This window comes from Episyrphus balteatus, chromosome 4 (genome assembly GCF_945859705.1).
Source record: "Episyrphus balteatus chromosome 4, idEpiBalt1.1, whole genome shotgun sequence".
Taxonomy (NCBI): domain Eukaryota; kingdom Metazoa; phylum Arthropoda; class Insecta; order Diptera; family Syrphidae; genus Episyrphus; species Episyrphus balteatus.
Genome location: NC_079137.1, coordinates 67,250,761 through 67,274,371, shown reverse-complemented (window position 1 = coordinate 67,274,371; position 23,611 = coordinate 67,250,761). Strand labels below are relative to the sequence as shown.

General features: G+C 32.7%; 1 protein-coding gene and 1 long non-coding RNA gene across 2 annotated transcripts in view; both read right to left on the bottom strand.

Annotated features, from left to right (window-relative positions):
• Window positions 1–23,611, bottom strand: part of LOC129920318 (protein naked cuticle) — an 80,166-nt gene that overhangs the window by 41,209 nt on the left and 15,346 nt on the right. The gene's annotated exons all lie outside the window — the stretch shown is intronic.
• On the bottom strand, window positions 1,602–3,400 carry LOC129920319 (uncharacterized). The gene is made up of 3 exons (XR_008773241.1): window positions 2,580–3,400; window positions 1,861–2,515; window positions 1,602–1,790 (listed from the first exon to the last, which is right to left on the bottom strand). It is a non-coding gene; the product is annotated as an uncharacterized LOC129920319 (long non-coding RNA).

Here is a 23,611-nt window from a genome sequence, read left to right as displayed (position 1 = left end):
CATAAAATACTAATAGTTGTTGCACTTTATCATACTGTCAGCGAGACACACAATCTCTGATGGCGGGAACAACACTCTAAATGTCAAAAATACACTTTTGCTCATTATATTTAATTGCTTTATGTATGGATGTACGAGTTGAGTATGAATTGAAGAAGAAGAGGAAGAACATTCATGATAATAATCACAAAACTGCATGGGCTAAAATCTAGGAGTGCTACTTTCTCCCTTTATAACCCCCCTCACTCACTTCCTACTCGTTTTAGTTGTTTTTGCATGTTTTCAAATCAAGAATCATAGTAATCATCGTATCTTGTGTTCAGTATGCTTGTTTTCTGGAGTGGTGTTCGTTCGTATATACTCCAATTGCATATCTTTACTGTTAATTCAGGAACATACACACTGCTTTCTCAAATGTTTCCATTCTGGGTGTATAAATTGTTGCAGGGGATTCGTACGAGTAGAGTAGAGATATGCGTTTCTAACGTTGAGAGTTGAAAATCTGATTGTTTATTTTTTTTTTTTTTCTGAATGAGGCACGTTGAGAGTCTATATAGTGCTGCAGTTGATATGAGCTATATATAAAATACTGCGCTGCACTGCTCTAGGTCTAGGAGGTGTTTAAAAATAGACAAGACTCTTGTCTTGTGTATATAGTGTTTTTGTTTACGCATTTTTATATAGTTTTGTTTTGAGAATGGATGAGTTGACTTGGTTTTGTGCTTATTGTGTCGCATTTGGAATGGGGAGTAGTTTTGATGGTGGGAAGTGTATACATTTTGTTTTTTTTTTTTTCATTCATGTTTTTAAAATTTTAAGAATTTATTCAATTTGTACATAATTGTTCATAGTCTGATTTCTCAAAATTCAAATCATTTAGATACTCTCACATTTACCAAAAGTTAACCGAGAGTTAACTTGTACATAGAGTGCATTATTCTTTTTTTAAAATCGCACTTCTTTGTCTATGTCTTGATTTAGTTGAGCTTTGATAAAGGAATTAAAATATTCAATGAAAGCGCCATAAAAATGAAGGATTTAATGAATTTTAAGAGCCCCACGTTGGGCGCCATTTAAGGAAAATGTCGATTTATACTTAGTTGTTACCTAAAATCCTCATTATTATTATTTATAATTTGTAAGAGCGGAAGAATAAACTATTTATTTCTATATAATGGGTGATTGATGTAATTTTAAGCCTTACGTTGGGCGCCAGTTAAGTCGATTTTTTTTATAATTCAGGGAAAATGTCGCTGTCAGTTTGAATATTAGGTATAATTGTCTTCAAGTTTCAAGTCGATAATTTAAGAGTAGGGTATCTTATAAAGACTAATTCAACTTAATATTTTAACGTTAGGCGCCATTTAAAAAAAAATAATTTCAAAAATTATTTTCTTATTTTTAATATACCTAGATTAATATTTAATATAATATTAAATATAGATAAATATCAAATGTAATAAATAATGAATAATTTATGAATAAAAAAGGGAATCTGAGAGCGAAGAATGCCAATGTTGCATTCTTTCAACTCACTTTACGTTGGGCGCCATTTAAAAACATTTTTTTTTTATTTTTCTATTTACCCAATGATTGTATATTTGTAATATAGAATAAATAATTACGATTTGTGAATATAAATGAAACTCTCTGAGTTCAGAATGCAAATTTTTCATTCACGTTGGGCGCCATTTAAGAAATTGAAATAAAGAAAGCCCAGTTTTTTTTTACCACAGAAATGTTGCTTGTTAGTGCGAATGACAATGTTGAAAAGCCTTTTATTTTGTTTTCTAATAAAAAAAAAAAAGAAACTTGCAGTCGATACAAAAAAGAAACCATCATCATCATCCAACTCCATACCAATTAGATGCCTAACAATCTGTCAGATAATCAAAATACACCCTTTTCTATTTTCATTCGACAGCGCCCATCAATTTCAAAATTCTCTTCTCCTCTTCTCTCATTCAATCGCTTGAGTGCATTTTCAAATATTTCCCTGTGCAATCTCGCCGCTCTGCTGTTCGCTTGCCGTCACCATCATCACCGCTGCGCTTACATTGTCTTCTGTTAGCCGCTGCTTCTTCTTCGTTGTTTGTGTCGTCTTTTGGTTGTAAAACCATTTGCTGATTCCTGCTGATTTCCAGGTCGTAAAGACAGCCCACTATATTGACTGTCATTCCTCTTCCAATGGTCCACCATTCAACAATAATAACAGAAAATAACAACAACAACAAACAAAACAGTCAACAGTCCATCGTTGTGCTGTGTTTTTTTGCTGCATGCAACATCACAAGAAAATGGGCAGTAAGAGTAGCAGCAGCCAGCATCAGCACTTGGGGAGTATATAGTAACAGCAGGAATGGCACACGGTATATGCCGCATCGTCGGCCGCCAGTCGTCGTCCAGTATAACAAACGATGACACAAAGAAAGCCGCTTTCAAAAGAATAAAATAACTTGCAACAGCAAAACGGTAGCCATAAACTTTTTTTGGATGGTTTGGTAGTATTTTTGCTCTTCGTAAAAAAAAAAAAAAAAAAAATTTTTTTTTTTTATAAAAAGATACAAAAGTATATATACCACTTATTTTTCTCTCGTTGAGCATTTTATTTGTTCGCCTTATATTCCCCTGGTGTATACGGCTTTTACTGGCTGTTGTGCTGTTATGCTGCTGCTGCTCCTTTTTATAATGTTTGCTGGCTGCCTTATTTCCACTCCTTTTGGCTTTAATACTTTTTCAGAGATTGTGCACGATTATTGTCGTTGTTGTCGAGGATGTACACACAAAAGATATACCTTCTACGCTGCTGACAAACGTACGTAAGAGCAGCAGAGACGGACGGACAGACAAACGAGAACAGTCAGGACAGAGTTGAACCACAAAACAGTAGCGTGTTTAAGAAAAATAATAAAAAAAAGGAAAAAATTCAGTCTCTCCCAACCAACACAAAACAATAATAAAAAATAAAATGAAACAAACAACAGAGAAGTTGTAAAAAAAATATTCCAGCGTGTAGAGGTACTCTTGTGCCGAGCACGAGATTTTCATTTGTTGCAATTTTTTTTTTTTTCATCTTCCACTTTTTTTTTTTGTCTCAAAATTTTCATTTAAACTTTAAAAAGGCAGAATTCAGTATACACCTACTCTGTTGGGTCGGTTTGGGGAAGCCTTAAACAGGACTTATAGAAACTATTTTTTTTTTTTTTTTTTATTCCGGCCACAACGTGATGATGACATTGATGGAAAAATTACTTGAAAAGGAAATGCACTTGCACACTGACTGCTGGCTGCTGCTGGATGAATGAATAAAAACAGTACCCCCAGACAACAAAATACAAACAAAAACAAAACAAACTGAAACTACAAAACTCAACAACAAAAGCTTTTATCGTAATATCGATTTTTAGTTTTTTTTTTCTGTTTTTTTTTTTTTTTTTTTTTTTTTTGTTAAAAACTGTCGTTATAGTAACACTTATTGCTTCTATGCTTGAGTAATTATTTACTCTTGTTTTATTTGTATCTTAAACTGTCAGTAACTAACTGTCACGTGGATGACATAAATGAAAATAGAAAAATAGAAAATACTCTTGAAAAAGAAAAAATAGAAAATCCTTATAGGATTCATGAAATAATCATCAGAAAAAGTGTTGAAAAAGTCAATGAATGGGAATAGCTTTTTTTTGTATTTTAGTTGTACGTTGGGCGCCATTTATTGGGATGAAAAAATTTGGCCCCATTAAAGGTTAATGATTTTAGTTTCGAAAAACAATTTCATATCGTGTTTGATTGAGAAAGTTTTATGATGTTGATAATGATGAAATGAGATTATATGAAACAAAGACGAAAAATACATGCAGTTGAAGCTGAATTATACATTGTGTATGTACGTGTTTAAAGGTCTTTAAATGAAGGTTTAAGTACTATGATTAGAAAGCAATAAAAAAAGAAATCTAACAAATGACAATTTAAAATTGTTCAATCTCACGTTGGGTGCCATTTGAGCTAAAAAAAAAAGTTGTGACTTTATTGAAAGTTCAATGATTTCTGGAAATGAAAAACTATTTCGTGTTATGAGGCTGATTGTTAGAGTTTTATAAATGTGATTATGAAAATAAAATGAGGATGGTAAAGTTTTTAAAGTCATTGTTAAGTTTTATTTCTTACTTTTAATCCAAATGTAATTCAGTAAAAACAAATTTTTTTTTTAAATTAACGCTGGGCTCCATTTTAAACATTTTTCTTAAAATGACACTTTTTTAACCTTAAAAAGTTCAGTTTAACCTTATTCTTTGATATACAAAAAAATCAGTTTCACGTTGGGCGCCATTTAAGTTGTTATAAAAAATTTGCTGCTTTAATTTTCTCTTACTTGTTCTCAAGTAAGCAGATATAAGTTTTCGTTGAAAAGCTCCGTTTTTCATATTTTGTCAAAAAAAAAAAAAAACAGATTTGCACGTTGGGCGCCATTTAATTTAAAGAGAAAACAATGCTGTAATAATAATTTCTATCATTATTTTAAATAAGCATATGAACGACTAATAATACTATCACTTTTGTATCTTTTTTGTGACATGAAACATTTCAGTGTCCACTTATTCAGTTATACATAAAAAAGAACCAATTTGGCGTTGGGCGCCATTGAGATAAAAAACATATTTTATTTACTTCTTCTATTTTTTAAAACTTATTTCTTGGTTTGAAGTAACTATGTGACAGTTTCAGTAAATAGACACTTTCCTTTCTCATATCAAGGGATGAAACAAATCAGTTTTGCGTTGGGCGCCAGTTAAAAAAAAAAAAGATAGTCACTATAGATAACCAGTCACTCAATGAATTAAAGACTCCTAAGTCTTATAATATGTATTTATACATTTGGCAAATGATTAAAATACTTGTACAAGAGCTACAACATCAGCCTTGTTATACCCAATCTTAATTCAAAAGACTATCTTTGTTTTGATTTATACACTATTAGATACATTTATGAATGGTGTCATTTACTGTGAATTTATTTGCAAATCTTATCACTGAAAATGTTCAATTCATTCATAAAATTTCTATAAATGTCAAAGTGATAAAAAAGAAAGAAAAAAGAAACAAATTCCATAATTCATTACAAATTCTGTTCTAAAATGTCTGCCACAATCCTCGTAATCTGTAATAAACCACCTTTTTATCTGTCGCGCTCCATTCTCCCATCTACTTTTTCCAACAACTGTCAGTTTTGTCATACATTTTTGCTTCTGTCAAACTAGGGATGTCCTGGGTTATCTTCAAATAAATTTCTATCTATTCTATTTATAAACAAACAAAAACAAAAAATCATCTTAATTTTATCAAATAATCTTTGTATAAAAAAGTGCTTGTTTTTTTTTTTATTTTTTTGCAAACTGTTGATTTATTTCATCTGTCAAATAAGACCCACTTCCACAAATAAAACACATATATAGACCCCTACACCATAGAAGGGCAAACTTCCTCCTTTCAAAATAGGTTCATTGTATTCAAACAAGAACACACGAAGAAATACAAAAAAAAAAAAAAACACAAAAAAATGATTCAAAAAGACTTGAAAAGGAGCATCTTCAGCACATTGAACTTCATCAAAAGAGAATCATTCTCATATGAAATTGGCCGCGGCACGGGAGAGCGGCAAAAAACCAAAGACATTGTCGTCGTAGTCGTCGTCGCCGCCAACGAGAATGGCGATGTCGGCGACTTTGTATGAAAAAAAAAAGATATAAATGAAAAATGGTCTGCTTTATAACATAACTTCTTCAACCAAAAAACACAGAGGAAGAAAATACAACCAAGTCGGAACAATAGAAAATAGTTGTAGTAGAGTAGTTTGAATATGTGAACAGACAAAAAATTGTCTAATAAAACAGCAATTTTTTTTTTTTAATCTTTCCTAAAAAAAAAAAATTTTTTTTTATGAAAGAGAAAACACAAGAAATGGAGAGGAGGAAATGAAATTGCTAAGACAGACAGGCGACTGCTGCATCAACAGTTTTCATTCTGTCTGTCTAGATGGGGACTGGCATTTAAAGTAGGTATAGGTACCGCTCTATCTACCTTGGGAGGAAAATATTTTTTGAAAGAAAATCATAGGAAACGATGATGTACCTAATTTCAAAAAAAAAAGTCTTGTTCGACGACTTGACTTGACTTTGTGTGTGGAACGAACGAACCTACTTGAGAGAGATGGTATGGTGGAATACGGGAAACGGAACATGACCCAAACAATGATTGTAATGGCGGCAGTTGTGGTATTGGGTACCTCCGTCTCTCTCTCTTCCTTACTCTTTGCCATCTCTGTGGTTAGACGTAAGGATGCTCTTTGGTTAAGTGGTTTTCTTTTTATCTGACACACGATTCAATTTGAAATTTTCTGTGGTCGTCTGACAGGATGGCATTAGTGTGTGAACGAACGAACTAAAGAAATGCGAATGGTGATGAGATGAAAGGAAGGAATATATCGGTTTTGAGAAACGTTTTTTTTTTCTTCAATTTCATCGTTTTTTTTTTTTTTTTCTTTCTTCTGTCTATAAAAAGTTTTTCAAGTGCATTTTTTTATTTTGATTGCATTCTACCCATTTGACTGCAGTGAACTTGAATCATAGTGTAAGCGGCACTTTATTATGAAGTCTGTCAAATAATTTTGTCTACGATGAGTTTCGAAGTTTATCATAAAAATCTTTCGAATAATGACGTTAATGTTCGAATTCGATGCACTGGCATTTAAGAAAAAGTCTAATAAAAATCTTTAATGAAGGTTGAATGACGTTTAAAGGAAAGATCTTTGGACCGAAATGACAGCTGCTCACTAATGGCTTTACACAAGGGGTCTCTTACGTTACGTATCTACTATTTCTCGTGTAGGAAAACATCAGTGTGAGAGGTACATTATTACATTTTGAATGATGATAAAACTTAATGGATTATTATTATGTTGTCGTGTTATCCTCGAATATTTCTATCTACCACTTTTTACCTAATCATTACTAAACATTTTTTTTTTTTTATTTCTTTTTTATTGTTTCTGTTGAAATCATGTGTGTTAGGCTCATAATGGAGTGTAGAGAGAAGGTCTACATAAAAGTGCTGATTGAACATTTTAAATTAATGTTTACGAGAGTAGGCAGTTGTATATGGTGGAAATAGAGAGATAGTTATGAAGGAGGATGATAATGGTAAATGGCTAACGGGCGCCTTGAAAGCAACTCAACATCAATCAATCTTTTTTTTTTGTTTCCAGGTAAAAAAGAAATACAAATTAGTATACGTATGGATGGAAGATGCAATTTGCGGGTTTGAAGTGTCAATGATGAAAATTACTTGCAACCTAACAGAAGTTATGAAAAAAAGCCTGAAGGCGGTGGTGAATTGGTAAAATGTGATGAAAGAAGTTTTGATGATGATTGGTTATGATGATGGGGCAAGAACTTGAAATTATGATTGGAAAATAATGAAAAGAAGGTTTTCATACTGATTGGGCCCTAAAAGTAACTTCGAAAAAGAATAAAATATTTTTTGACTGACTTATTTCAGGCTTAAAATACCTTGATTTCAAAAACGAATAAAAACTTAAGAAAATCTATCATTAATTCTTAAATTTTATTAAAAAAAATTTGCATAGAAAACTTTACAAGGTTTCGTTGGGCGCCATTTAAGATTGTAAGTACAGCAACACAATCAGCGTTGGGAAAAAAACAACATTCGGTTGTAGTGAATGCTCAAGTTTAATGCAGTTAAAAACCTAAACAAAATTATAGAATAACTAAAAGTCTCATATTGGGCGCCATTTAAGTTAACAAAGTTGGCAACACTTCGAGAAGAAAACAAATATAAAAATAATTAAATGCTTAATGTTACAGTAAAGTCAAGAGAGAAGGATTTGAATAAAAATGGAAAAAAGTTTCATGCTGGGCTCCATTTAAACTATACCTGGATAAAGGTTGCCAGCACTTTCAAATTGACAGAACTTGAAATCTTATTAATACCTGAAATAAGGCTCATACAAATAAGGCCCAACAAAATAAAGTAAGTGTAACGTTAAAAATGGGACTAGTTGAAGCTCGCATTATGATTGAAACCAAAGGACACAATCCCTTAAAATGTTTGTTTTATTACTAAGACAACTGGTCTGCGGGTCTATCAGCACAATTTGTACATAAAAATTTATTACTCATGTTAACTACATTTTCATTTCATATTTTAAGAGAGAGACCAAAATATTTTTTGTTACTTAAAACTTCTTGAGCAAAATCAACAAATTAAAAAAAAAAAACACGTATACCTACGCAACAGTGAACTTACAAGTTTTGTTCCTATTTATTTATTAAAAATCAATCGTAATTTAAAGAAGCTATCTTAATTTGAGGAATATGTCACAAAAAGACGTCAAGAATCAGAAAGCTTTAGCTGAAAATCCCATTTTGAGAAAAAAAAAGTGGCGCCCAACAAATGGCTTTTCTTGCAATATACAAAAAGTGATTGATTTTTTAGACCTGTTAACGATCTAAATTAAATTCAATGTACATAAATAATGAATAACACTTCTATGTTATAAAATAAAAATCTTTATATACCTTCATTCAATGAGCTATCGAAAAACTCAATGATGCCCAAAGTTAAATTAAAAAGCAACAAATTAATATCATCATCCATTATTAAAAACTTTACAAGCCATTAAAAATGTTTGCTCATTCTTCCAAACTACTCTAATTAAACAAAAAACTTTCTAAACCCAAACCACAAAAATGTTCAAAATTAATAAACGAAAAAGACTCTTGTCACAATTTACTTGATCTTCAGCCTTATTATCATATCTTTTTTTTTAATTTAATATTTTCCCAAGTAATATCATATTTTAACCACTAATTCTCAACCTTTCATTAGCAATTTAAATTGCCCATTTTATCTTTCCTCTTAAGCCAGTGCAAAAATCTGAGAATATCACAGTTCAGCACACACACACACAGAAAGTGGAAAATGGACATTTACCACACGAAAGTCCATCTTTAAACGATTTATCTCAGTTGAAAATCTTTTAAAAAGTTCATAGCTTATAGAAAAGTTTATCTTACCTTAAGTTTTCTTTAAATTTTTTTTTTTTTTTTTTTTTTTTTTTTCTTTCCGATGCTGTCATCCTTATTTTGCTTCTGGCAATCATCTGTATGACACTTTGCTCAAAGGCAACCAAGGAAAAAAGAAGGAAAATCGAGCACGAACGTCGGTCGCATCCCGAAAAAAAGCACGATTTTTTTTTTTTTTTTTTTTGTGAAAATTTTATTCTTCTTGAATTTTTTTTTTAAATTTTTTCTTCCTCTGTATTGGAATATCAATTTACCTTATTTTTTTCCTGTAAGCGATGCGGTGTTTGGTAGCACAGCGAAAGGAAGAAAAAAAAGGAAAATATTCTTCCTTTTTTTTTGTTGAACAGATTTTTGTATATTTCCCAACCAAGGCAAGCAAACTTATAAAAGGGGCTTCTACGTAAGCAGAGATTTTATATAGTTTTGTGTCTCTTGTTAGTTTTTACAACAACAACAAAAATAACAACAACACATCTAAAAGATACACGAAAATATAAAAAAAAAATTTTTTTTTTTTACTTCTTGTCCAGCTCTTTTGCTACGACTTTGTAGAGATTGCAAGGACATCATCTTTAGTCCTCCTATACAAAACGTAACAAGCTAGAGCTACCCCATACAAAAAATCCCAACCAGAGAATACGTCATTTTCTTTATTCTTTATGCCAAAGCAGGGAAAATATTTTTCATTTTTTTTTTTTTTTTTTCATTAAAAAGATATAAAAAAGAAAATATGAAATTTTACGTGAAGAACGTGAAGTGATAAGGGTCCCGTTCAAGCAAGATAAAGGGGGCCAAAGGATTATAGATTTTTTTTCTACTCTTCTTCTCTTCATTTTATTTATTTACCTCAACAGTAACAAAAAGTCAGCGAAAAAAAGGGGGGAGAACTGCAAAGAGAGAGAGAGGTATGGTAGCATGCTGCATATTGCAAAAAAAGACAAGAAAGCAAAAAACAAAACAAAAAATAAATACAAAAAGAAGAAAAAAGTAGGTATACGCAAGAAAACTGGGTCAAGTTGTTCCACTCCACGGAAGGACTTTTATCATTTTTGTTTATGTTTGAAATTGAAAACCATTAAAATGGAACAGTGGTAAAATATAGGCGATGGACGAGACGTTAAGTGGAACTCTGTTAGATGATGAATCCTAACAAAACGAGGGGAGTTTTCTTCTTGTTTGGGAGCACTGCTGTTAGGCACGTTGCATCACTCTGGAAACTCTCTATGAGATGAGTTATACTACATTTAAGGGGGAATATAGAAAAATGGGGAAGGATTATTTTCCTATCGAACAGGAAATGACGGTATTTGAACAGGAAATACAAAGAACATAAAAAAAAAACTGATAGAAGTTTGTTATATGAAAAAAAAACTGCTTCCTTTTTTTTTTGTATCCTCACGGCTCTGTCCACCCCTCATTGTATTATTAGTAGGTGAAACGTGCTTGGAGAGTTTTATAAGTCAAAAAATTAAGGGATACTACGATCTAGAAGAAAATCGGACAAACATGCCATTTGTTAGATATACCTACAAAAAAAAAAAATGCTTAAGAAAGTTGTGAAGATAATTTAAATTTTTGCAACAAATTAGAATGGAAGAATGCCAGAAAAGAGAGAGAAAAAGTGAAGCCAAGAAACATCTGAATGATAGATTGTTTTTAGGCAAAATGGTTAAAATTGAAGATGGATAGTAGCACCTGGCACGTTTCTTGCTTAACTTAATAGAGGGATTTTTTTTTATTTCTTTTTTTTTTTAATGGGGAAAGTTTTTTTTTTGTATATCCTTAGTGAAGAAAATTATCTTTTGAAGAAAATAAAATAAAAAAAAGGTAAGCTTATTTTTGCTGTAAAAAGATCAAAAAATTTACATAATTTTCTTTTACATTTTTATATATCTTTAGTGTGTCACTTTTGACATTTTAATTTGAACTTATTTGCATTTGTATGTTGAGTTATAAAAGAAACAACAGTGCCAGATGGCAAAATATTTAATTTTCTTTTTGAAAGAGAATCAAAATATGCTATAGGAAATCTTTTACTTTTAAATTTAAGCCTTTAAATCGAATTTGAAAGGCGTTATAATAAAAATCAAAACAATTATTTTCATCTTTCCAAAGCTAGAAAAATAACAAAATGGCACAATTCAGAGAGAATAGTTTGAAAAATTAAATGTTTAAAAAAAAAAAGTGGCGCCCAACAAAAGAAGCCGAATTTAATCAACTTCTTTTCTATTTTTTTTTTCTTACAAATAGTTCCAATAATAAATTAGTTGAGTGTAAAAAGATCCCATATAGGTCGGAAAAACAAAAAAACAAGCTGAAACTGAAAGTGAAATTTAATGAAAAAAAAGTGGCGCCCAACAAAAGACGTTCAAGGTAAAATGAGACTGCTAATGGAGTTGTTTTTCACTTATGGTGAAATTGAGATCACTAAAGTAAAGCGAACTTTGTTCTCATGAGAGATAGAAAATAATTTTTGAAACAATGCATACCATACAAGTCAATTGAATATGAGAGCCTTTGGTACAAAATTTGTGTCACATTTTTAAGACACCGTTTTAGATCCATTCATTTGCTTCTTGTAAAGATGGTAAAAGAACGACAATAATCTAAGAGGGAATAAGACTACAATTAGACGCAACATTCACTAAATTAGAACTTAAACCACTTGAGTAACATCAAATTTTCTACCATGCAAAGTGGAATCAATTTTAAAAATATTTAAATGAAAAAGTAAGCTAAATCTATTAGCTTACTGTTCAAAATAGCCTTGAAAACGTTTTTTTTTTTTTGTGAACATAATACTTTCGATCGAAGAAATCCATTTATTTCAACTTTTTTCAAACTAGAAAAGTGAAAGGACGACTAAAACTACTTGGAAAAGGAAATTTTATTGAAAAAAGTGGCGCCCAAAAAAGGCTTTGAAGGCAAAAAAAAAAAACACTACGAATGGAGTTGTTTTCCATTTATAGAAAATTAAAATCACTTAATCACTTAGTAAACATAGTTTCCATGCAAGGTAGGGAAAAAATTAAACACAAAAATAGACCAAAATGTGGGAACTTAAGGTAAAAAATGTGTATCAAATAGTTATTTTGCTAAAATTCATCTTCCTTCCAACAATGAATGGAAAAGAGCAACAAGAAAAAGGAAACTTCAGTTAAAAATGGATTTTTTATGAAACAAAAGTGGCGCCCAATAAAAAACTTTTTTTTTATTTCTGACGAAAAAAACTGCAAGTGAGGACCAACGGTTGGTTCCGATATAATAAGTACATATACCTGCAAGCAAATCTACTAAGGCAAAGGTTTCCGCAAATAGTTCCTTAACTTTCTGCACCGCAACTAGAATGCCAATAAATGAATAGATTATAGTTAAATATTCAATTATCAAAAAAAGTGGCGCCCAACAAACAAAAAGAAAAATGCCAATGTCTTTAGTTACCTCACACGTAAAATTTGATTTCACATTTTTTGTGAACTGAAAACTGCATTGTAAAGCTGTATTTAAAGCCTTAACTACATTGGCTCAAAAAGTGAAAAATTACTAAAGTGAAAATTTTCAAATGCATTTTTGTATAGTTTTTCGGACAAATGATGCAGAAAGCTTATTTTATGGTCTAAAAAACAATTTGTAAACTCTTTTTCACAAAACAATTGCGCTAGCCAGAAAAGCGGTGTATGTAGTTAAGCCTTAACATATCAAGTCAAAGTTAAGAAATTAACAAGATGCAAGTTTCCTAAAACGTTGGATTACATAAAAAATAATTTACCCTACAGAATGCAAACCAAAAAAGGAAATCTAAATACTTGTCTTCACAACTTTGCCTCATTAGTCAGATTGAATGAAAACTTACCATTTATATACTCAACAGCTTCCATTAAAAGTATAAAAACCCCAACTAACAAAACCCCACCGACCACTGAAAACATTCTCAAACTTGATATTTCCCCCAAGAGTGCTTACAGAAAAGAACTGAGAAAAAAAAATCAATAAAATAAAATTCTACTTCCATTCCATCATCATAACACAAAATGGCGTTTTAATCTAATTTACATCTCTCCCAACATGGGTCACATGTAGGAATGCTGTTGTAATTCTTTTTCATTTCTTCCCTCTTTTTCACAAATTTTGTATATAACCATCGTCGTTGAATGACTAACTTTGCCATAACTACTGCCACGAAATGCCACAAAAATACCACCCTCACCAAAGGGGACCACAAAAATACACTACTATACAGAGTGTTTTGTGTCAGAATGTTTTGCCTGAGAATTTACCCAAAAGTCAAATACAATTTAAATGAAATCATTTTACTTTGGCTTTTACAAGTGTTATAGAAGGAAGAACCATCAAAAGTTTGTTGCGATGAATTTTTTCGGGTGCACGTTTTTTTTTTTTTTTTTTTGTTTTTTTTTTTTTTCCTAGCCATGTAAAAGTACAGTCCCATATAAAGTAAAGCACACCCTGAGGTTAGAATTGATTTTATGGTGCAACCAGCCCCCAATTCCAAAATGAACAACCCTTCGTTCTCGCAATGTCTGAACTCTTATTTGTATAGTCTATGGCAAAAAAAAAAAAAATAGCAATTTTGTAATAAAAGTCGCTGACACTACACTGACACATGAAACCGTTCGTCGTCTTACATGATATATATCTCTAAAGGCATTTTCATTGATAAAAATACATATACACAGAGTAAGGCAAAAAGGGGTTGAAGAGTGGGTTTGAAGTCCATCGATAACGGTTCACAATGGCATTTGATTAAAATGTCTGGCAAAACACAATATAACACTGTTATATAGGGGTTGAATATTGTGAACAGCTGATCAAGGGGCCAACAAACGTTGGTTGTTGGTTATTTTGTTGACGTTTTCGATTCGACCCATGATAACAATCAAACTTAGACATTGCACAGTAATATACAGTTATGTGTATACTACTCTCGTCTAGGTCTATATTGGTACCGTTATAGTTGCATGAAACACGAGAGAAAAATGAATGTAATCAAGGAGGGTATGATTTGACAGTTTATGGTCTGCACTAATGCGATTATACAGTTAAATGAGAAAAACTTTTCTGCTTTTTCTTCTTCCGTTTTGTCATAGAAGTGCGGTGATGGGCGGGAGAGGAGAGGTTGGTAAAGTACTTAATTTTGTATTTTATACACAGTAACTTGTGCTAAGTTTGAGGGGTTGATTCAACTCAACTGAACTGTCAACTTGATAGCTGCTAGAGGAAGTGTAGACATTGAGAACTGAAGCTTAGGATAGAAAATAGGTACATAAGTCCAGTTGATTACATTTGCCTTGCGTGCGTAATTTAATGTTTGATTTTGATGACATTAGTGTCTGGATGAGAGAATTCTATTTTGAAATAGAGGGTTGTGTCATGTATACTTTGCCACGTTGTTGGTTGATATGATTGAAATTTTTGGGGGAGTGACAGTTGTTATTTGCGTTAAGTTCTTAAGGGTGTTGAAAAGGTGTTATAATTATAAAGTTAACTTACTATTTGCTAAAGAAGGCGTTGCATGTTGGTTTATTGAAGAAAATTTAAGTCATTAATGAAGCTTAGCTTACCTGGAAGAGAAAAAGAAAAAAAAAATGATTAATATAAAGATTGGAAGTATTATACTGTTATACTGTTATAAAGAAACTGAAAGTAATAAACAAGAATAATGGATTTTCTAAAACATTCATCGATTTGACGGCAACAAATCTTTCATTAAATACATAAAATCATTTAACTAAAAAAATTTAACTGTCAAAATTTTAATTGCGTTTCATTCACACAGACTAAACATTCATAATCAAATTTACCTGCTCAAAGCAAGATCACAAACCTATCCCAATTTACTGATTTTTCAAATACTGTGCAAACTTACATTATTTTTATTAAACATCTACAAAAATGACAGTAGCCTCTGAAAAAAAAAATTTTGTAAGGCTGGGATTCCAACCCAAACCTTTACTGTCGCAAAACCAATTGTACCACAGGGTCCTACAAAAAAATCCACTCTCCAGTATTTTATAAAGATCAGTTGTACGACACGTCACTGTGACACTCATGTCAAAATTTAAAATTTACAAAAATTCACTTTCTCCAAATTTTTTTTCGTACTCGTGTGAACATGCCTTTTAAAAATTTAGTAGGTTAAAACCATAATAATACGATGTAATACCTGGGTTACTTAATATAGGCAAAAGTTATTTTGACATTTGACAAACAATCATAGTTCGATGTAATCACTGGGTTTGTTAATATAGAAAAAAGTCATTTTGACATCTGTCAAAAAGGAACTTTTCACGCTGTAAATGAATTATAACTTAAAAAAAGAAAAACAGTTTAAAAGCACATCTACTACTACTACAATTTGCATGAGTTCGATAAATTCATTGAAACGTCAAAAATTATTCGAAAGGACTCGTCAATTTCAACTGACAGATGATGGTTAGTTCGATTCAATAATAACTCACTCGATGATTCCGTTTTTGGTCAACTTATTTTAGCAAACAAATCAACAAATTAGGAACATTTTGGAGGATATAAATTCCTCTTTTGATGCTAGCTTCATAAAAAACAAAAAACCGTAAAAAACCAAAACAAGTTGAATACATTTCCAGTTAACTATAAATGTCCCATAAATTCTATACCAAAAAACCTACCGCTACCATCCTGACCATCAATTCAATACCAGCTCGATGACTACATGGAGCATGAATATGATGCAAGTTATAGTATGTATATTTGTTGGATGTATATGTGAATAACATCAATTCAGAGGCGTAATTTGCATTCTACAATGCAATTAACCGCTGGGAAATCGAGATGTAGCTAAATATAAATTAGCAATCGCATCCGAATCGGAATCACTACATCAACACCATAAAATGTGTGCGCTCTGTTGCATCCTTGTTATCTGCAGCGCGCCATCATTGCGCTCTGTGTGTTGTGTTGTGTTGCAGCACTTATAGAGTAGAGAGCTCTTGTTGCCATACATTACACCCAGAGCTCCCCCATTTCGCTTACCACAGAGAAGTGTATTGCTGTGCGCGGCGAAAATATCTTTTTTGAAAGAAATTACTGAAAAGGAAGAAGCGGTTTTGTAAAAGAGGTGAGGTTTATAATTTTTTGTTTTTTTTTTTTGCGCGCGCTTTTTTATACTGCAACGTGCAATTTGAGATGCAATTTAATCATAATTTTTCCCGTAATGGTCAATTCGTACGTCAAAACAAGTCAATTCCTGGATATATACGGCCGAACAATGACCATTCATATATAGTATATAGGTATTCGCCGCAATTCAACCAAAACGGTGACGACTACGACGACGACTATGGAAAAAAGATGCCGACCAGCGATGAGACGATGCGATGGTCGATGGCGCAGCAGAGAGGATGTGCAGCAGCAATAATAATGCCAACGAGCAAAGCAGAAGCCAACGAATTATACGCGTAGGTTGGGGCACCGGAATGAGAGTCATGTAGTCTTTAGCTCGTGTTTGACTAGAAAAATCCAGCAAACTGGATGGCGGCGCGGCGGCATGGCAGTCAAACTGGCTTAATGGGTTTCGGTGTGCGAATATGCCACGACCAATTGGCAAAATGCACGTCGTCGTTGCTGTGCTCTGTGTGTCGCTTTTTTTTGTTATTAATGGCTGCTTGCCAGCACCATCAGCATTTTGTGTAAGTTAGTTTTTTTTTTTTGCTCCTATAGAGCTTCTATACGAAGCTCCGGTCAATAAGTGACCGCTTACCGATAGTAACCTAACTGTAACTATACTTATTCCGAACATAAAGTTACAGCAAGCATATCCACCATCACTATACCTATAGTACCACCACTTCGCATAGCAAAGCAAAAAAAAAAAAAGACGTAAAGTGCCCCCCAATGTGTCGCAAATGGTGGCGGTTTTTCTTTTTCGTTTGTTATGTTTTTATTTTTTCTTGCTTGCAACATTATTCCGTCAGATGGCAGTGACTTGTATTAGGTGATATATTGACCAGTTTTCTTCTATACACGATAGGATCCCATCTTACATGGTTTCGAGAAATGCGATTTGTTCTCCGCCACGTCGTCGTTGTCGGTTGTCGTCATCATCGACCGACTATTATGTTGGTCGGTTAAAGTGTAATTAAGCCTTTCGTTAGGTTGCCACTTCCTTTTGCCACTGAAAACTCTGCTGTGTGATGTGTGGCAACTGGCAAAAGCCTCGAGATCACCAAAGCGCACGAAAGACTATTACATGTTTTTTTTTTTTTTAATAGTAGCCAAAGTGTAATTTAATCGCGCCTCTGTGTAATTCGGTTCGGTTTTCGATGCTTTGGGCAAATGATTGTCCTACTTGGGATATGATGTTGTTATGTGGTCCAAATGTATAGTAAGTGGTATAGAGATATCAATCTTACATTTTTTTTATATACGTGTTCTGCTGTGTTGTGCTGATGCCTGCATTGGTTGTGATCGCGTATTGGAGGCTGTCAGATTTCCAATTATTATACTTTACCAACGCCGCTGTTGTGTCTCTCTTCCCCTTTCTCTCTCTCTCTTTTTCTTTGTCATAGCATGAAATAACATGATTAAGCGAAATGCACCTGGTATCAAAATAATAACAGAGTGGAATGAGGTTTTATGTTGTGTTTTCTATTTCGGATCTCACAAATTAAATTTCTTTGAAAACGAGTTCGATAATTATAGAATTGTATAATTATATATTTGAGGTGAATTTGGAATCAAAAACACAACCTTCAACTGTCATTTATTGTTGAGCTAGTTCCTCCTTATTTGATAACTCAGAAATCATAATAAATGACCCACAAATGATTTGCTGCAAAAAGAGCTGGCTTTTAATGTGTTTCCACCCATATTTTTGAATCCCTGACAACTCGTTGACAGATAAACGTCAATGATCAGAATACTTGGCCATTTTGAAACACTTTCATTATAGACAGAAATTTGACAGCTTTAAAAATAAGCCACCATCCCTGATTATTTGTTTGTATGACAAGCCAGCAATTATAATAGATCACGCAGAAATGATTCGAGCTTGTGAGTTACGTTGCAATATGAGTTGGCTTTTAATGTGCTTCCACCCATATTCTTTAGAGACTGTCACCTCGCTGACAGATAAACGTCGATGATCAGAATCAGTTCAATTGAGTTGACTTTTAATGTGTTTCCACCCTTATTTTTGAATCACTGTCAACTCTTTGACAGATACAATTCTATGATTAGAAAACAAGGCCATTTTGAACCCGTTTTATTGTTGACAGCTATTTGACATATTCAAAAAATCGACAGCTCATGCGTTCACAAATCTCAAAACACTATTGGCAGGTTGCTCTTGGACGTTTGCCTAGTCTGTTTGTTTTCTCAGCTATTCTTTGAGAAATAGAATAGTTGGCAATGAGGCGTTTATATAATCTTTTTAAGATCAATATAACAGTATAACAGTATAACATTATTTAATTTATTTATTTTCTTTCTTCGAACCAAACATTTTATGCAAATACACTCCCCAGTGTGACGCAACATTTCTAGGCCTGTTTGTATCTCGACAACGTATCTCAAGTAAATATCGCACTCAATGCCAATTTCTATAAACGTCAAAATCCCGATTAGGAGCGTTTATGTAGTAGCAGTAATCCGAATGAATTATCATTTCATGATATTTAATCTAATAGCTTCCAATGCAATTGCATTGGGGTCAATGACTCACTAGCCATTAACAAACAATGAATTTTAAACTATGACTTAACTAAAAAAAAGTAGGTAGACAGAACAAAAGTAAAAAAAACAACAACTCAATTCCCAGCCGTAATTAACCACTTTGGTGTTTCCTCTTCAACAAGCACTTAACTATACCGACATCATAAACCCAAAGAGACATGGCCATTAAACCAGACATCCTCTTCGAAACATTCTAATCTTTTTCTTCCTATTTTTTTTTTTTTTTTTTTCAATAAATGCCGTTGCCTGGCTTTTACTTTAGCTTGACTTGGTCTCTGACTCTGGTCGGGTATATCTTAAACTTCAAAAATTTTACATTTCACTTCCTGTCCACTTATCTATGGCTATTTTTGCTATAACCTTGTATGAACCAATACCTTTGGGAGAAAGAGAGAGACAAAAGAACATGAATAGAAGAACTTAATTGTAATAGAAGAACTTGAGATGGTATAGTAGATGGCGCTCCTTATACAATGATTTCGCTAGTGCAAGCATATTCTTGTGTTGAAGGCACTTAAAGGTATATTTCACCGATATATAGAAACTAGAGATGGTTTACTTAAAACATCGCAAGCAAAGAGCGAGTGCATTAGAGATGGGTGGGTATAAAAACAAGCGGGATATAGTTTTAGTTTTAATGCCCCCATCGTCGTCGGCGGCGTGTCGTGGTCTTTGTCTGAAGTCCCGCCATGCCCAGTATACCAGTGCCAGTACTCCCGTTTCACTAATGGAGATTTACTAGAGCATGGAACACATATAGTCAACAGAATATTTCTCTAGAGCAATATAACAGAGAAGGACGGCGGCAATAAAATAATGGAAAACACTATTTAACCCCCCCTGAGGCGAGCAAAAGTGTTGTACCATTCCATTTACAAGACTTACCATAGAAAGCCAACTAAAGTGGCTGTATTCAGGAATAGTTTGTTCTTTGTGGTGAATTTTGTTTTTGTTCCTGTTTTTTTTTTATTGTAACCACTTTTCTTGGAGTTATACATTTTTTCGAGCGGATATGAAACAAAAAAATCAAAGTAAACAAACAAAAAATATTGTTTCCATACAGATTTCACTTTGTGTTCAATTTTATACTGCGCGGCACTATTGTGTCGAGTTAGTTACCCCTTTTAAAGGAAATTCGCACCATTAAAGGTGTGAAAATCGTCTTTGTTTACACCATTCATGTTCAACACCTCGCCTGTTCGCACTGAATGACGTTTGATGCCCTCGAGACCTCCAAGTTACAACACCACATAGCACTCAATATGTACATGAACGCACTTCAAAAAAAGCATATATGCTCGTTTGTTACTTCAAAATGAAAAATGAAAGAGTGCGGTGAGCAACATGGGCACATTCAGTGCTCAAAACAAAGCATACATACAAAATAGTATAACAAAAAAAAACAGTTCACTGGGCTTATAAAATTCCCATTTATCCCAGTTTTTTTGAAGAGTTTTTTTTTGTACTTTTTTGTATTATATGTTTTTTTCTTGCCTATTTTTTCGGATATTTCTCATTGTTGCCCTGGAATTGGGTCATTTGACGTTTGTATTGTGTGCTCGCGCGCTCGCTCGAATGATGACATCCCTTGCGGAGTGAAACTTTCAAATGCTACGTGCCTGGCATTCTAACAATTGGATATATCTCTCTAGGCTACTGCTGGCGTTGATGATGATGCTGATGCAAGAGGGGGAAATGTGTTTGCTATGGGGGCGGGGAGGGGGCGTATTATACAGAGAGGGATTGGATTTGAGAGTTGGGATGTTATTATGAGTTATGGTCTAAAAACCACATTCACACATGACGCCACGCCATCATCAGTATCCTTGCAGTATATTTCATTTTCTCTAGTGTTAAACCGAAATACGATTGTTTTTTTTTTTTATTTCGTTCGTTTGTTCATTTTTTTTTTTTTTTGCTCTAGTATTTTGTAACCATTCATGAGTCTTATAGGAGTATTGTATTTTCCATTTTGTGCACAGAGGAAATTTTGGTGTTTTGAGGGATGATACTTTCTCTATCTATATGTTACTCCCATTTGAGCCTACTACTATGCATTCATCCTCCTTCCATCTATATATGTATGGGAAATCCAATTTAATTGGGAAAATTTCACACGTACGTCATTTGTATTCCCAGCAGCCGTCATCATCATTGCTAAAATTGGATTTATCCTTTTGTTTCCATCATGGCAACGACGCGATACTCGTTCGTTCACATGCGTTCACATATATAGGTTTAAGCCATTCCATTAGGGAGTCCTTTTAGTGTTCGTTTCTCTCTTAGTTACATATAGGGTTGTTATAGGATGGTTATAGGAGTGTGAGAGGATATTTTTTGGTTTCTAGAGTTTTGTTTGTTTGCCAAAAACGGACTAAACTCGCCTGTCTACATACATCTTTCTATATCTCTATACAACACTTCCCTCTATCATAAAGTGAATATATGGTGAAAATTTCGATGCTTTACTTGCTGCTATAGAGTTTCTATAGGGTAAAATCGATCATTTTGCTGTGTAGAGGATTATTTGCAAATGATTTCTATTATATGCTTAAGAGATAAAATAACATTACACCATGACCATACTACTACTTTAACATGGGCATGGATTTTCTGTATGTTTGGGAAATGATAAATTGGTACATTTTGTCAGTATAGTTTGGAGGGCTTTGTGCGTTTTATATGAATAAAGGATTATTGTTCAACAGAGAGAGCATTTTGTGTATGAGTTATTTATCTACTATATAATTTCCTGTTAGTTTTTGGTTATGGGTTTTTATTAAATTTGAAGTCAACTTGTAGTTGAACTTTGCAATGATGTCATATTTCGTTTTGTCAAAATTGACAGTGTAATATTTTGTGCTGGTATTAAAATCAAACAGAACTTTATTCAATGGAAAAGAGTTAATTGAAATTTGAAATACCGCGTATTACTTTCAGACATGAACTGTCAAAAATGTGTGTCAATAAGTAAGATTAGCCATCTAATAATCTGTTTGCAAATAAAAATGACAGTTGCCGGTTTTAATAGAATTTTGCAACAGAATAACTGTTTCAACTGCATTCATTTTGTGCCTCTTTATTTTTTGTTTTTATGTTCTTTTGGTATTTTTGTGTATTTGGCTTTTTTAGTTGAGACTTTCAACTCAGTGAAAAGGTAATTAAAACATTCTCCGTCCGATTGATCCAGAAGAAATAAAAACAGCGGTGTCAAAACTTAAATGACCTAAAGCTTTTGTCTAGGCTGAAAAGGCTTTTTGATTAATCTTGGAAAATGATCCGCCATTGTTATAAATGTTTAGCTTTGCCTAAACTGAAAAATGCGAAATTTGAAAGTCTAATAGACGATTTAGGTCGAGATTTAAATTTCGCTGTTTTAATAAAGAAAAAAAAACTGTTATATATTTCAGAACATTCACTACCGAGTGTATTATCGAGATCAATTTGTCAACCTCACAAAACGAAGTCACAAAAAAACTATTTAATCGATATCAGGCAATTTAAAAACTAATTTCAAATAAAAGAAGTCAGAAAACTGCTCCTAGCAAATACAAATGTCAAGCAATTGTTATGTAATATATGTTGTTATCATATATTTTTTTTTCTCATAATTCAAAATGTCACATAAATAACAATACACTTGATTGAGCTTTTTATTTGACAACCAATTTTCCATTTCAAATAAACTAGGTAGGTACTCTGCCTTAAATTCATATGTGTAGCAATTTCAATTTCATGAAATGAAGCCAATCAATTATATTGTGAATTGCTTGCGTTCACTCTATGTTTGCTGCGTTCATCAATAAAACTTCTTTCTTTTCTTTTGTGTTCAAAGTAGTTCACAATCTTTATTTCCTCCTTCACTTTTATCACAAAAAAATGCATAAATAACGGTGCACATTTTGTTTATACCTTTTTTTTTTTGTTAAGATGCACATTTTCCTTGTGTGTTGCGTATGATGTCAGTAGTAAGTAACTTTGTGTCATTTTTTTGTTTTTGCTGTAAAAGGTAGGTTATTTGTAGAGAGACGTGACATATTGGTAAATTATTTGTGAACATGGTGACAAGTCTGGAAATAACGTGTTTCCTTCATTTTTTCTTGACAAAGAAACGCGCATTCCATTGTAAATTTTTCTTGCACTTTTTGTATTTCCTTTTTTTTTTTTGTTTGCTTGAATGCTTCCATTCAACTTTGAACTGAAAATCACAACTTACAAGTCGAAGAGCCAGAATGAATTTCAGAAAATTGTTATTTTCAAACCAGCAATGCCAGATATAGATTTTTATATCTGAGAGTCAAAAAACCCCACATAACAAATGGTATATGGATGCAATGTATCTCTACAAGAAGTAGGTATAACACATTATTTGTGGCGGGACAACAACAAAACTTCAGAAAAAATAAAATAACAAGTATAATGATTGCTGAAAGGAACGTGTGCGGTTTTGCAACATTTTAATGCCAAACGGTACACTCCTCCAAGAGTGACTCTTTGGTGTTCTGCATGATATTTTTTCTTCGATATTTTGATTTGTTTTTTCTGTTTGGTGCAATACAATGTTGCAGGGAGGAGTTAATGAGAGGTTAGAAATTGCATACGTGTAAGGTTGATTCGTGTATAAATAAAAATAACATCAAACTATTATACCGAGAAAGAAATCGGAGAAAATTATGAATGAACTGGTTCTGGTATTGCAAGTTGACTCAATCGATGTATTGTTATTTTCAATCGATAATAAATTTAATGCCGACTAATACAATGTATGCCATGGAAAGTGAGCT